The sequence below is a fragment of the Haliotis cracherodii genome, unplaced genomic scaffold (genome assembly GCF_022045235.1).
Source record: "Haliotis cracherodii isolate W230 unplaced genomic scaffold, xgHalCrac1.p SCAF_12, whole genome shotgun sequence".
NCBI classification, from domain to species: domain Eukaryota; kingdom Metazoa; phylum Mollusca; class Gastropoda; order Lepetellida; family Haliotidae; genus Haliotis; species Haliotis cracherodii.
In genome coordinates this window covers 4,976,828-4,989,856 of record NW_027266267.1, presented here as the reverse complement: position 1 = coordinate 4,989,856, position 13,029 = coordinate 4,976,828, and positions in this window count along the sequence as shown.

Below are 13,029 nucleotides of genomic sequence, written 5' to 3'. Positions count from 1 at the left end.
ATGGTCAAGGTCGTGGAATATGCCCTGAAAAGTCAGATGATTCAAGCTGGAATGGTGAAGAAAGATGTGCTCTGGACTTTGTGGCAGCAACTCTGTAATATGCTATTTAAGCAACATGATAGCTTGTGTTCACTGGTGTTCCGCATCCATGGCATTGCATTAGAGTCTGCTAGTAAGGCCTGTTTTTTGGCCAAAGACTACTGTTGAGAAAAAAGCTGAGATTAGTCACACTTTCTCCACCAACGACTGAGATCCATCGTGTATTTTGTGTTTCTTTCTTTTTTAAGCAAAGGCTAGTTGTCACTTTGACCAACCTGTGCACTCATAGGCTTTCTCTTCCAATGTGTGAGACGGCTCTCGTGGGAACGTGTGAATCCGGAATGCCAGAAATTCTATATTTAATCATTGCCGTTATCATCATCATAGTCATTAACATCATCATCATCATCGTCATCATCATCATCATCATCATCATCATCATCATCATCATTTTCATTGTTGTTGTTGCCAGGATTATTATGAATATTAGTTACGGATTTATTTTTTCCTTTCAAATTGCTTGTAGCCCTCAGTTGTGGGAAACTTAGAGAAGATTTTGAGCAGTAGTTATGTAAGAGGTGAAGCTGACGGCTGGTTTGTCAGCATCTCTGATCTGAGTCAGGACTGGACAGCTGCATCTTCCATGTCTCCAGGGCCTGTATTTCTACAACAACCCCACGACCCGTGTTCTCGTGATCTTAAATAATGTCGAGATTGGGAAATGGGTATGGGAAGACTTGTGTAGCCAGTTTTAAAGGACATGAAGAAATCTGTTCCATCAAAAAGAATTTTGACGGCTTTCTTTTCCTTTTCAATCAGTTTTTTTTTTTTAAATTTTGAATTTCTCACAAATTCTATCGTAATCGGTGATACTGGCCGCCATGATGTTGATATTGCCAACCCGACATTGAAATTTGTTTTTCTTCACTTATTTCTTGGGTAGTTGGATCCGTTGGAACTTTTGAAAATATATTTTACTTTAATCCAATCAAATCTTTAATAGATGCAGATATTTTGTATCAAACTTGCATAGGGGCGGTCGGATAGCCTAGTGGTTAAAGCGTTCGCGTCGTCACGCCGAAGACCCGGGTTTCGATTCCCGACATGGGTACAATGTGTGAAGCCCATTTCTGGTGTCCCCCGCCGTGATATTGCTGGAATATTGCTAAAAGCGGCGTAAAACCAAACTCACTCACTCACTCACTCACTCACTCAAACTTGCATACACTTTCCCTGACTAAATAGGTTACAAGCTGTTTGGGATATATATTTCAGTTTTTGCATGTGCCATGTTCACCTGCCTCAGCTTTCAAGAGCAAATTAGAATAAACATTTCATCATCATCATCATCATCATCATCATCATATTTCTGAAAGAGTTTATCCTCCAGGGCCCTGGCCCCACAAAGCCATCTTGGCGCCAAGTCAGTAATAACTCTAGTAGACTTGCGATGGTTGCTTTGTTGAACAAGGCCCAGAATGAGATTGAATTGTGTGTTTGAGGAAATACATTGGCCTGTATATATATTCATCTGTTCACTATAATACTCATCGTCTCCCATGTTGGTGGTTCAGTCCTACTTACACGATGGTTGTGATTAGTCGTTAGGAAATCATTCTCATATCTCCTATTCTTTCACACCTTTAATCGCAAGATTGACAAATTTTAAACTATTATTTATTTAATCCTATTTCTTCTTTTAGAGTTGTTGTAAGTGTTTAGAGTATGATTTGTGCTAAGTACTTAGCCCAGGCCACAACAAATAAATCCCTTGTTTGAGGGATAGTTTTGTCAGTAGAGAGGAGCAGTTTTATTGTAATTATTTCTTTATTCCTTATCAATTTGTTTTTTTAAGTGACAACGAACTTCTAAAAACATTCAAAAGTATCTCAGTATATATGCATGCATCTTATACTTGCGGTACCAGAATGTCATGGGGCTTCCCATTGTCTTGAAACCATTGTCAGGGAGGAAGTACTAATCACGGCACGGAATTCTGTTTCATGAAGAAATTGTCTTTTATGAATTGGAAAGTCTGTGTTTTTCATAAGAAATGGTTTACCCTTCTTTTACCCAGTGATTTCCTTGAGAGGCATTTAGAAGCTGGAGTACAAAGTAAGGATAGATGGATGAACAACTTCTTTATTACAATTGGAAGCAACGTTTCGGTGCAGGTTCTAACACCGTTATGAAGCTAGTTAGAACCTACACAGGCGGTCGGGTAGCCTGGTGGTTAAAGCGTTTGCTCGTCACGCTGAAGCTCGGGTTCGATTCCGGGTACAATGTGTGAAGCCCATTTCTGGTGTCCCCCCGCCATGATATTGCTGGAATATTGCTAAAAGCGACGTAAAACCAAACTCACTCACTCACTCACTAGAACCTACACCGAAACGTCTCTCCCATTTGTAATAGAGAAGTTGTTCCTCCATATATCTTATCCTTACCTCCCCCAGTGCACAAGGTTTCTGTTTGTTGTTGGCTCTCGTGTGGACGGTGTGAAGGTACAGCAGGGAGTGAGTGTACCAGTACCAGGGCGTGGGCAAGTAGGGAGTGAGTGTTCCAGTATCAGGGCGTGGGCAAGTAGGGAGTGATTGTACCAGTACCAGGGCGTGGGTAAGTAGGGAGTGATTGTACCAGTACCAGGGCGTGGGTAAGTAGGGAGTGATTGTACCACTACCAGGGCGTGGGCAAGTAGGGAGTGATTGTACCACTACCAGGGCGTGGGTAAGTAGGGAGTGATTGTACCAGTACCAGGGCGTGGGCAAGTAGGGAGTGATTGTACCACTACCAGGGCGTGGGCAAGTAGGGAGTGATTGTACCACTACCAGGGCGTGGGTAAGTAGGGAGTGATTGTACCAGTACCAGGGCGTGGGCAAGTAGGGAGTGATTGTACCAGTACCAGGGCGTGGGTAAGTAGGGAGTGATTGTACCACTACCAGGGCGTGGGCAAGTAGGGAGTGATTGTACCACTACCAGGGCGTGGGTAAGTAGGGAGTGATTGTACCACTACCAGGGCGTGGGTAAGCAGGGAGTGATTGTACCAGTACCAGGGCGTGGGCAAGTAGGGAGTGAGTGTATCAGTACCAGGGCGTGGGTAAGTAGGGAGTGATTTTACCACTACCAGGGCGTGGGCAAGCAGGGAGTGATTGTACCAGTACCAGGGCGTGGGCAAGTAGGGAGTGATTGTACCACTACCAGGGCGTGGGCAAGTAGGGAGTGATTGTACCAGTACCAGGGCGTGGGTAAGTAGGGAGTGATTGTACCAGTACCAGGGCGTGGGCAAGTAGGGAGTGATTGTACCACTACCAGGGCGTGGGCAAGCAGGGAGTGATTGTACCACTACCAGGGCGTGGGCAAGTAGGGAGTGAGTGTATCAGTACCAGGGCGTGGGCAAGTAGGGAGTGATTTTACCACTACCAGGGCGTGGGCAAGCAGGGAGTGATTGTACCAGTACCAGGGAGTGGGCAAGTAGGGAGTGATTGTACCAGTACCAGGGCGTGGGCAAGTAGGGAGTGATTGTTCCAGTACCAGGGCGTGGGCAAGTAGGGAGTGATTGTACCACTACCAGGGCGTGGGCAAGTAGGGAGTGATTGTACCACTACCAGGGCGTGGGCAAGTAGGGAGTGATTGTTCCAGTATCAGGGCGTGGGCAAGTAGGGAGTGATTGTACCACTACCAGGGCGTGGGCAAGTAGGGAGTGATTGTACCAGTACCAGGGCGTGGGCAAGTAGGGAGTGATTGTACCACTACCAGGGCGTGGGCAAGTAGGGAGTGATTGTACCACTACCAGGGCGTGGGCAAGTAGGGAGTGATTGTTCCAGTATCAGGGCTTGGGCAAGCAGGGTTGTTGAAGTGTGAAGCTGTTTCTATGTTATGCAAAGTATTACATAAAATATTGGTTCCAAATAGATGATTGTACATTGCCACCAGAGGCCTGGAACCTTTAGTCCTGTCAGTGTCTTTAGAAGTCATGGAATTTCAATTCTGCTTTGAAAAGGCCTTGACTTTCAGAAATCAATCCTCTTCTCAAGTTAATCACACATCTTTTTCTAGCTTGACAAAAAATGATGAAATGTGTTAAATATGTTCAAGAATTTTTCTGTATGTGATTTTTTTATAGTCGGTTACTGTAGACACATCTCCCTACCAAGAAGCAGCTGCATCCTGTCAAGTCAGATATGCGGTAACCATTTGAATGGAATGATATTGAATATTATATTTGCATGGCCTTGAACATTGCAGAGGAAAATGCCTTGAATTTTTAACCCGCAACTCTATATAGGGGGGGGATTCCAGAGCAATTTTGATTTCTTGTCCTGAGAGCTGACAGATAACGATCAGGCAGGAAGATTAACCGTTATGTTTTTGTGAGAATCAGTACGATTTTTAGAGCAAATATCGCCAGAAGGATTATGTCTGAACACGATCTTCCTATCATTTAATCTTGTTATTGACCTCAGTCAGTTAGTGCTGGTGATTGGAGGGTTTGAAGACTTTTGATGATACAATGTCATGTGAGTGATTTATTCAAACCTATACGGGGGCACGGGTGGCCCAGTCGTCTTAGGCGCCGCGATTTTTCGCTGTGCAGAGTTGCGTCCCTTGGGCACGCCAGAAACCTATGATTGTGGGTTCGAATCCCTGCTCGCCCCTATTATGTTTCTAGGTTTGTCAGCACCATACCCGTGGGTTTCACCGAAGTGGTAAACGTCTGAGACCTGCATCACTTCGGGCTTTCCTCCCACATTAAGCTGACACGATGCGATATAACTGGAATACTGTTAAAAGCTGCGTTAAACCCAACTCACTCACTCACTCACTCAAACCTATACAGTTAATCAGCATTATGGTGATTTCTAATCCGTCTTGATTGAAAATAATTTGGTACCTGATTGTCCCGGGGAACAGATGGCCTGGTTGTTTGAGGTGCCGCAATTTGCTATGCAGAGTTGTGTCCCTTTGGTGTGCCAGAAACCTATGATTAGTAGGTTCAAATCCCAGTTCACAAAGATTATATTTCTTGGTTTGTCAGCACCATAGCTGTGCTTGTGGGTTTCGCCAAAGTGGTAAATGTCAAAGACCTGCTTCACTTTGGGCTTTCCTCCAACATCAAGCTGACACGCTGTGATATAATAGGAATATTGTTCTAAGCAGCATTAAAACCCAGCTCACTTACTCATTCATTCACTCTGATCGTCCCAGACACCACTAACTGACTTAATTTGCAATTGGCTTCTCTGATAAGTACTTAAGATCTGTCATGGGTGGCCCAGTCGTCTAAGACGCGTCAATTCGCTGTGCAGAGTTGCGTCCCTTGGGCACTCCAGAAACCAATGATTGTGGGCTCGAATCCCGGTTTGCCCCTATTATGTTTCTAGGTTTGTCAGCACCATACCCATGCTCGTGGGTTTCACCGAGGTGGTAAACGCCTGAGACCTGCATCACTTCGGGCTTTCCTCCCACATTAAGCTGACACGCCGCGATATAACTGGAATACTGTTAAAAGCGGCGTTAAACCCAACTCACTCACTCACTTTATTCCCACCATGACATGAGGGACGGTCCTAGACACACCAGAACAGCTAGTGGTCTTGGAAGCCTGGCACGTCTGTACATGCATCTTAACTTGGGACAGTGGATTATGTGCTTCTCCACTCACTAAATAAGAAAGTAAGGTTTCGACAAAACCTTTTATCAAGCTTGTTATGTGCCTTTGTTTAAGAGGAGAATTTCTCGCCAATGTTTCATCGTTCACACAATGACTACTCACTGTTTCTCAGAAAGGAGGATCTAGGACAGGGTTCTGTTTTGACCCAATGAAATGGCCCAATTGCATTGGAATCGTGTTCGTATGACCAACTACTTTTATTGTTCTTACTAAAGAGAATTTCTCGGACCACAGTTGATGTTTCACCATGTTTGGATTGACTCCTACATTTCTAACAAATTCAGCTTTGGTCAAAGATATCTTCTTGTACAAATATTGGATGAAGATGACTTTTGAAATGCTCCAACATCAGCCTTCTTGACACCTATATCCACTTTTGGTTTTGGAAGTAAAAAACAAACATTGGAATGAACTCATTTTATGATTTTTAAAATGATTTTGAAGAGTTGTTTCTGAAAGGACGCTGAATTTCTGGGGTCAAACAGGTGACTGTCATATATCATCCTCTCACAGCTTGCTGTTGATCTCACATGCAGGTTCTTCGGCAGTGTAGATACCATGTATATATACATTCTATTTATGATCATGAACATAGTGTGAAGTGTATATATATTCTGTAACAATGGTACTACGATCTCAGTGTAAATACTGCACCTCGTGGCCATTCTAGGAACTAGGAAGAAAGGGAGACTACCCATCCTCTACATGTCAAGAAAGGGAGACAACCCATCTTCTATGTAGAAAGGGAAACAACCCCTCTTCCACATTTGATAAAAGGGAGACCACCAATCCCATGTATATTGTTTGTTCTATATTTGTTAACAAATATGCATACATTTGTGATCATCCTTTGCCCAGAAAGTATCTTTTATGAGTTTTGACATTATTTCCAAGGAGTATTCAATCTAAAGACAGTAGTTAGGGTTTCAAGGAAGTATGATGACTTCATTTATTGACAACTGGGGAAATTATTAATTCAGTTTTGTTAAAAACGAAATGATAAATCTTAGATGGAGAGGTGTTTCGTTTCTCTGTAATGACTTGAGATACAATGTGTTTTTTAAAGTCGTTTTTGATCTAGCTAGGCTTTACTTTTTGCCATTTCGCCTTGCTGATATTTCTTTCCCTCTTTTGAGGTTACAAATTTACCTATTTTTTACAGTGTCAGCAAGTTATATTCGAAGGCATCAGTGACAGTGCATGTATTATTGTTTCCCTGTGTTCTACAGGGAGTGTCACGCTCCTAAGGACCTGCAACTTGTCATACATAGATGTAGGTTTCACATCCGTGATTGTAACATCTATGACATGCTGTAGTGCTTTCAGGGCGGTCGGGTAGCCTAGTGGTTAAAGCGTTCGCCAGTCACACTGAAGACCCGGGTTCGATTCCCGACATGGGTACAATGTGTGAAGCAAATTTATGCCATGATATTGCGGGAATATTGCTTAAACTTGCGTAAAATCATACTCACTCACTAGTGCAGTCTTTCAGGGCGGTCGGGTAGCCTAGTGGTAAAAGCGTTCGCTCACTATAATAGCCTAGTGGTTAGAGCATTGGCACGCCACGCCGGAGACCCGGTTCGATTCCCGACATGGGTACAATGTGTGAAGCCCATTTCTGGTGTCCCTCGCCAAGATATTGCTGGAATATTGCTAAAAGCGGCCTAAATCCATACTCACTCTCTCACTCCTCACACACCAAGCTGATTGTACTGACATGGTGCTGAGTGTCATTCATTCAAACACATTCCTAGAACATGTCTACTTGGGGTAAATAATCATTAACCCAAATAGTCTTTCTGAGGATTTGTTTACTTTAGAAATTCAGTTTTTACACATTTAGCTTTTGTTTCTGTAGCCAAATTTGTGTTCGCTTTGTAATAATGAATCCGCTGGTTACTTTCAATCCCAGTCAAAGATATCCAGAGGCTGAGGTGAGGTGAGGTGAAATTGGGTTTAACGTCGCGTCCAAGATTATTGCGCTTATACTGCGACGTGTGTGGCTGTGGCTGTGGCTGTGGCTGTGGCTGTGGCTGTGGCTGTGGCTGCTTGTACTAGTCCGGACTGATGCTGATTTAAAGTGCTAGCTCACTGAGATACCATGCCGCAGTTCAACACGAATATCCCACTCAGACACAGTATACTGACTGCCAGACAGGGTAACAACAAGTACCATATTTTAACGTCTTTTGGTACGACGCGGTCGGGAATCAAACCCGAACCTTCCGCTCTCCGGGCGGACGCAAGACCACAAGACCACAGAGGCGGTCTCTGGGCAGACGCTCTACCACAAGACCATGGAGGCGGTCTCAGGGCAGACGCTCTAGTGGACCACGGAGGCGACAACTATCATATGAGGCGACAACCGGGTTTCGGGGAGGTCAGACTCGTTGACTTGGTTGATGCATGTCATTGTATCCCAAATTGTGTAGATCGATGCTCATGATGTCAATCACTGGATTGTCTGTCCACATGTGCGTGACGGCAGCCATATAGCTGAAATATTGCTGAGCGTAGCATTAAACAAACAATAAATTATATAATCTGTTACTTTTGCGTTTGAGTGTATATTGCTGATTTTTGTGACGTTAGCTCACCTTTGTGTAAATTGATCATGGTCATAGAAATTACTATCAAAAGCAAAATAATGCAATAAAACTGTTAAAGAGTATAGTTAATGTACATCAGTTTAGTTTCTGATGTATAAAAGCTGTGGTAAAATTTTGGAATGGAAGTGCTTAGTTTGGCAAGAACGGCCAGTGCAGGTGATCCAGAAGCCTGGAGCCATAGACAACGTTAGGAAGACATGTCTTGTATATTTCTGTTATCAGTCATGTTGTTTGTGAAATGTTGACTTAAAAAGAATTTTTATAGAAAGTAATTTGAGCACAATTATGATGGAAGTAATGGGGGATAGACCACCACTATTGTATAAGTCCGAGAAAGTTTAAAGGGACTATTTATTGCTGTCAAAATCTGGTTAATCTATGTGAACCATATGTCTGAAATGAGTTCAATTTGATCAATGAGGTCTGCCACTGAGCTGCAGATTGAATTGAGTTCAGTTTGACCAATGAAGTCTGCCACTGAGCTGCGGATTGAAATGAGTTCAATTTGACCAATGAAGTCTGCCACTGAGCTGCGGATTGAATTGAGTTCAATTTGACCAATGAGGTCTGCCACTGAGCTGCGGATTGAATTGAGTTCAATTTGACCAATGAGGTCTGCCACTGAGCTGCGGATTAAAATGAGTTCAATTTGATCAATGAGATCTGCCCCTGAGCTGCAGATTGAATTGAGTTCAATTTGACCAATGAGGTCTGGCACTGAGCTGCAGATTGTAAGCATTTTGAGGCATAGTGACACATCTTGACACAGTTAGCGAATTGTAGTCTGATGACGTGGCCTGACATTACAGTTGGAAGGCTATACTCATAATCTAAATTCATCAGTGAGTTGTTATCCTCATAACACTACAGTTTGTGATGATGGTCGTAGCGCTAATGTTCGTGCCTTCGACAGGACGATGGTTGAAGGCGCGAGTGGCTTCGTTGGATGGGCCATGATCTCAAATTCTGGCATTGGATCATGTAACGACACGAAGTGGATCTAGAAACGTGTGCACCCCTAACTGATGTTTTGTATGAATTATGAATCTCACTGTATACTTGAGTTGACCAAAGCTCTCTCACAACCCGTAACAGGGATACTTCACTGAATGATCAAGTAAAGCACACATTGCCCAGGACTACCTGGTCCCAGTGTACTATTGCTGGATAGTTTGTTTGGAGACATTTTGTTTGAAATTATTCCTGACCATTTTTTTAAACTCTTTATGACGCTGGGTGTATATGAGATAGTGTGGCTACTTGGCAAGTTTTGAAAGGTCTGTGGTGGTTGATGGCCGTGATCAGAGACCTGAAGAATCAGGCTATATCTCTCTCTTGTGTAAGTCTATCTGTGATATGGTTGTTATCAAAAAACGACAAGATTAAACAAGCCAACTGTTCAATAAATCATTATTGTTCATTGATTTTGGTTTTATGTCTTTGTTCTGTGGGTTGTGGATGGTAAAAGTGTTGCTTGTACGACAGAGGACCGGGGAAGATTGCGGGGTAGAATGGGTCTTCAGCAACCCATGCTTGCCGTAAAAGGTGACTATGCTTGTTAAAGGCGACTAACGGGATCGGGTGGTCAGGCTCACTGATTTGGTTGATGCATGCCTTTGATACCAAATGCGTGGATTGATCACATATCAATCACTGGATTATCTGTTCCAAACTCGATTATTTACAGACCGCCGTTATATAGCTGGAATCTTGCTAAGTGCGGCGTTAAACAACAAACCAACCAAATCTGACATGATTATGCTGGAATATTGCTAAAAGATGCTTAAAATATTCTCACCCGCTATTTTTTCTGGTTTTTTTCTCTCGCCCCGTGAGACTCGACAGAATAAATTGTTTGTGTGAGTTGTTCGATGGCTGGTCATTGTGATGTCCTCATAGTGTCAGTACTGGATTTGTGAGTCCAGACTCGATTAGCAACAAACAGATTGAGCATTCTTGAGAAGAATGACCCATATGTTTGGAGTGTGAATAAAGAATTCCATGTTTTAAACGGACAGATTGGCTGAGAGCCCAGTGGTTAAATAACTAGCTCGTTTATGCCAAAAACCAGATTTCGATGTCTCACCTCTGTACATTGTGGAAAGTCCATTCATGTGGCTGGGATATTGCTAAACGTTGGGCAAACCGTATTCGCTGACTCATCAAAATATGTTAGTGAGTCCCATGTTTTCCAAATGGTCCCAGTGTCAATTGCAAAGCGGGAGTGTCTCCAGTACTCGGGCTTGTTGTAAGAGCAGACTGAAGTAGCAACAAACAGATTGAGCATTCTTGAGAAGAATGACCCATATGTTTGGAGTGTGAATAAAGAATTCCATGTTTTAAACGGACAGATTGGCTGAGAGCCCAGTGGTTAAATAACTAGCTCGTTTATGCCAAAAACCAGATTTCGATGTCTCACCTCTGTACATTGTGGAAAGTCCATTCATGTGGCTGGGATATTGCTAAACGTTGGGCAAACCGTATTCGCTGACTCATCAAAATATGTTAGTGAGTCCCATGTTTTCCAAATGGTCCCAGTGTCAATTGCAAAGCGGGAGTGTCTCCAGTACTCGGGCTTGTTGTAAGAGCAGACTGAAGTACTTGTCGGAAATGCTAGAAAAATGCTTTTGCTCATTGCAACAAGGTAGAATGTTTCGCAAACTGTTGCTTTTGAAATAGCAGTAACTACAAATCTACCTACTTGTGGCTTGAGGTATGTCAGTCACATCTAGTACTATCGACAATTACCCGTGAAGATCCGGGGTAGAATAGATCTTCAGGAACCCATGCTTGTCGTAAAAGGCGACTATGCCTGTCGTAAGAGGCGACTAACGGATCGGGTGATCAGTCTCGCTGACTTGATTGATACATGTCATCGTTCCCAATTGCGTGGATCGATGCTCATGATATTAATCACTGGATTGTCTGGTCGTCATATAGCTGGAATGTTGCTGAGTGCTGCGTTAAACAACAAACCAACCAACCAACTATCGACAATTTTACAACTGACTTGGTTGATGCATATCATCGATCTCAGTTGCGTGGATCGATGCTCATGATTGTCTGGTCCAGACTCGATTATTTACAGACGGCCGTCATATAGCTGGACTATTGCTGACTGCGGCTTTAAACAACCAACAAACAATTAAACTGTTGATGTCTGTGTAACTATGAACATAGTGTTCACATTTTGATCACTATATCTTCCACCTTCCTCAACTGTCCGTCAATCAGATCTTCGGACCTTGTTTGATCAACTTCCGAAGCCCTGTATAATCGTGGGTGATTTAATCGGTCATAATGCCCTGTGGGGGGAGTACTGATACACATGCTAAGGGAAAAGTCCTTCAAGATTTTATCACAAACAATGATTTATGCATCTTCAATGATGGATATAATACTGGCACATACTTTGCCAGTATATTCTTCAAATATTCGAATGGTCGGCCCATGATGACTTTTGTAAACGTGACCATTTTCCATTAATACTTAAATCTATCGATCCTACTGATAAACCACCTTCTAAAAGGTGGAAATTTACAAAGGCCAATTGGTCTTTATTCGAAACACTCTATGTTCTGAAGCACTAACTCTTGACAATTTTCAGGAATGTTCCTGATCCTATACAACTGTTTTCAGATCAATTAAATGCTGTTGGAGACGGCAGCATTCCTAAGTCCTCTGCAAACCCATGGTTTAATAATGATTGTGAACAAGCTAGGAAAATAGGGAGAAAGCTGAGAAATATTTCCGTCTACATCCTACACAGAGCAAATAACGTTAACATCACAAGCGACAAGGCGAGACGTATTTCAAACAAAATAGACGCCAATCCTTGAGGAATTATGTATCTAAAATCAGGTCCCGCACACACGTCAAAGGTGGTACATGATTTCAAAGATTCAAGGGGGCACGGGTGGCCCAGACGTCTAAGGCGCCGCAATTCGCTGTGCAGAGTTGCGTCCCTTGGGCACTCCAGAAACCTATGATTGTGGGTGCGAATCCCGGTTCACCCTGATTATGTTTCTAGGTTTGTCAGCACCATACCCGTGCTCGTGGGTTTCACGGAAATGGTAAGCGTCTGAGACCTGCATCACTTAGAGCTTTCCTCCAGCATTAAGCTGACATGCCGTGATATAACTGGAATACTGTTAAAAGCGGCGTTAAACTCAACTCACTCACTCATTCACTCAAAGATTCAAAGGATCACAATCTGAGAGAGGGTAACAAACTATTAACAACTAAATCTGAAATCGCCAACAAACTTTGGCAAACCATTCCTCCTCATCCAACAATAACCCTCAGCTCCATACATACCAAAAACAACAGGAAAAGAAAAAGGTCAATTTCAGCTCTGATAATGGTGAGGACTACAATGAAACATTTTACTCCACGAATTACATACTGCCCCAGTAAAAAACAGAATTACCATTAACCATTTGGTGCGTTTAGAATCATTTGTTACGAAATCCATTATCAACAAACAACATACTGTATCAATCATTTTCGACCTTGAGAAGACATATGATACAACGTGGAAACATGGTATTTTAAAAGATATGCATGAATTCGGATTGAGGGGCACATTGCCCCAGTTCATATCTCAATTTTTAAACAACGGACAATAACATGTACCTCGTACATGTGGGCTAAACCCTGTCTGATCATATAGCATTCCTCAAGGCAGTATCCTATCCGTCACACTTTTATCAT